Source organism: Leptonychotes weddellii, chromosome 2, assembly GCF_054177405.1.
Source record: "Leptonychotes weddellii isolate Sample4059 chromosome 2, ASM5417740v2, whole genome shotgun sequence".
Taxonomy (NCBI): Eukaryota; Metazoa; Chordata; class Mammalia; order Carnivora; family Phocidae; genus Leptonychotes; species Leptonychotes weddellii.
This window is the reverse complement of record NC_138370.1, coordinates 165,969,559-165,973,494: the sequence shown is the minus strand read 5'-3', so window position 1 is coordinate 165,973,494 and position 3,936 is coordinate 165,969,559.

Below are 3,936 nucleotides of genomic sequence, written 5' to 3'. Positions count from 1 at the left end.
AATTGAGTAAGACTGTTGAATCACAGACCTGTACCTCTGAAACAAATAATACATTATATGTTAAAAAAAAAAAAAAAAGAAGATAGTAGGAAGGGAAAAATGAAGGGGGGGAAATCAGAGGGGGAGACGAACCATGAGAGACTATGGAGTCTGAGAAACAAACTGAGGGTTTTAGAGGGGAGAGGGGTGGGGGGATGGGTTAGCCCAGTTATGGGTATTAAGGAGGGCTTGTGTTGAATGGAGCACTGGATGTTATATGCAAACAATGAATCATTAAGTACAGTACACCAAAAACTAATGATGTAATGTATGGTGACTAACATAACATAATAAAATAAAATTTAATAAAAAGAAAGTAGGAGCTAAAAAATTAAATGCTGACTTGATGCATTAAAAAAAATTAATGCTTTTGAAAAGGACAATGAACAGAATAAAAAAAAAAATCAGAACATGAATTCACTCCGGATGAAATTATTTTAGGAACCAGTCTGACAAAGTCTTTTGTGTGTGTTTAAGACATCAAGCAAAAAAAAAAAACAAAAACAGAGATGTGTTCTATTAAAAATGGAAGTATTACAGACAAGTATTATAGTCAAACAATACAACACACACAAAATACTATACCATATGATTTCCATCTCCTGAAGTTTAAAAACTGGAAAATCTCATGTGGTTTTAGAAGTTAGAATAAAGATAATGTTATTTTGTAGTATAAAGAAAAGAGAAAAGGTACAAGGGGGCATGAGGGACTTTTGGATTAACAGTAGTATTTTGTTTACTAGGTTGTAATAATTCATTAAGTTACATATACTTACTATTTATACTTTTTTCTGTATCTATGTTGTAATACCAAGAGTTTATTTGAAAATGGGAAAATAGGGCACCTGGGTGGTTCAGTTGGTTGAACGTCTGACTCTTGATTTTGGCTCAGGTCATGATCTCAGGGTCGTGAGATCGAGCCCTCTGTCAGACTCCATGCTCAGCAGAGAGACTGCTTGAGATCCTTTCCCTCTGCCCCGCTCCACAGTGCTCTCTCTCTCAAATAAATAAATCTTTTTTAAAAATGGGAAAATAAGCTAGGCAGAAAGAAGAACAAATGGCTTTATAAGTAAATCTTGGGAATTAGAAGTATAGTCATTGAAACTAAGTAGTTAAAAATTATGTGGGGGTTTCTGGGTTCCATCAATAACACCTCTCTCTACACTACTATATTTGAAGCCAGTTGAGGGATAGATTCTGAAGACAGAGAGAGAGAGAGAGAGAGAAAATGAGCTTTATTAAGTAGAAGAATCCAGACCAATAAGCCATATATTGTATGATTCCATTTATATGAAATGACCAGAATAGACAAATCTAGAGACAGAAAGTAGATTAGTGGTTTCCAGGGGCTGGGAGTGTGGGGTAGGGTGGGGTGTGACTGCTAATAGATACAAGGTTTGTTTTTGGCATGCTGAACATGTTCTGGAATTAGATAGTACGGTTGTACAACTTTGTGGCTATCCAGAAAAATGAATGAGTAGTAGAGTTTAAAGGGGTGAATGTAACAGTATGTGAATTATATGTCAATTCAAAAAAAGTAAAAAGCAAAAAGTGAGTTTTGCCACTGATATAACAGCTGTGTTGGAGGACAAGGCCAAACTATGCAACCAAGTGCCAGATAAATTTGCTGATGTTTCTTACTCTGCTTCCAGCTTATCCCCGTCTCCAGTGAGATCACACCCATGGGTATTTTTGGGGTGGCACACATGCACCCAGAATTGCTGTCTCATGTTAGTTCAGAATGCAGAAAGAGGAAAAGACTGAGCTTCCAGTGCTTATAGCCTTTATGGTGGATTAGCTCTATCCAATCAAAGAGTGTGAAGTAATGCCTGCCACCCCGCAATCAGGTGCAAGGAGTGTGTAAGGGATGGTGCAAGAATAAGGAATGTCACTTTCTAGGGCACATCCCTTCATATAGACACCTAAAGAGTGAGGGATAAGTCCTTTTTTGGTTTTTTTAAGTTTGTATTTATTTATGTAACCTCTACACCCAATGTGGGGCTTGAACTTACGACCCCAAGATCAAGAGCTAGCTGCATGTTCTTCGACTGAGCCAGCCAGGTGCCCTATAAGTCTTACTTTCTAACAAAATCAGCTCTAGGTTGACTGGACACAAAGTGAGAATTTGTGCATTAAAGATAATGGTGATGAATCCACTTAGTGTTCAACACTGTCTTCTCGTTGTAGGGAAGCTGCAAAATATCAGAGAGAAAGGGAAACTTTGAAGCCATGACAGAGAAAAGGCTGCCAATTTACAAAGAAACAGCAGTTAGACTTATACTAGACTTTTCAGTCAGCAAAACAGATGCCAGAAGACTCTTAATTACCATTGTAAAATGTCAACCAAGAACAATGACCAAGGTGAATTATTTAAGATTGACAATAAATAAATATCTTTTCAGATATATAAAAGTACAAGAGTTTACTAGACAAATATTATCAATGTAAGAATCATTACAGTTAGAGAGTGTAGAAAAGTGAATGCAGAGGTAAGTCCTGGGATACAAGATACAACAGAGGGCACATTGTGTTGGAAAATGTCTCTAAGAGTTGATGTAAAAGAAACAAAATAAAAAACCCCAATGTCATATTTTTCTTTAAGATAAAACTAAGGAGGGGACATTTGATGGATATAGAGTGCTAAAATCCTTGTTGTATCTAAGAGGGAGATAAAATACTGTAATCTTTAGAGTATTAGAATAATGTATAGCTAATTATGTATGCTAAAAAGTTAACTAAAGCCATGGTAGTAAAATCTACAGGTGGATAAAAAAGGCATGTAAAAAATATTACCTAATGGAGACAAGAAAAAGAAAAAAGATAAAGAAGCAAAGAAAATATAGGTAAACTCCAAACACAAAATAAGATGCAGAAATAATTTAAAATAAATCCGGTATTACAAATTGTATAAGTAGATTAAGTCTTCATAAGACAGAGATTTTTAGATGGATATAAAAACAAAATCCAGCCATATGTTGCTGACAAAACTCACCACAAAAACAAAATTACATGGAGAGGTTAAAAACAAAGAAATGAGAAAATAATTAGTGTAGCAATATTAATATCATACAACATAGATTTAAAGAATTAATAGAAAAAGAGGACAATTGTGTAAAGAACAATCCTCTGAGAAGATTTAGCAATCACACTCCATTTGTACCTAAAGGCATATCCTTGGAAAACATGAAGTAAATATGGAACAAAATGTAAGGAAAGATGGTCAAATCAATAATTTTAGTGGGAGATCTAACCCCTGTCAGATACTTACAGAACAAGCTGAGGGGATATTAGTAAGAATAGAGAATATTTAAGCAACACAATTAAGAAGCTTACTCTAACAATATGACATGTCTTTCAAGTACATGTGAAGTATTTACACAATGATCACATTTGGACCCAGAAGTCTCAATAAATTTCAAAGACTCAGTTCATTCCATGTTCTCTAACCAAAAGGCAATTTAATTAGAAATCAATAAGAAAATACTTAAAAAGCCCCAATATGGGGCACCTGGGTGGCTCAGTTGGCTAAGCTTCTGCCTTCGGCTCAGGTCATGATCCCAGGGTCCTGGGATAGAGCCCCGCATCGGGCTCCTTGTTCAGCGGGAAGCCTGCTTCTCCCTCTCCCACTCCCGCTGCTTGTGTTCCCTCTCTCGCTGTCTCTCTCTCTCTGTCAAATAAATAAATAAAATCTTTAAAAAAAATAAAATAAAAAGCCACGATATGTTTCAAAAATGAAATTATTCTTAAGATGATTAATGAATTAAAGTATAAAGCCCAATGAAATTACAAAATGCTGGAAGAATGCATCAACAATAAATAAATTTGTTATGATTGTTATGATTAAACATAAATTACACATTTGGTTCAAAAAGCTAAAAAAAGAAAACAAACCCAAAA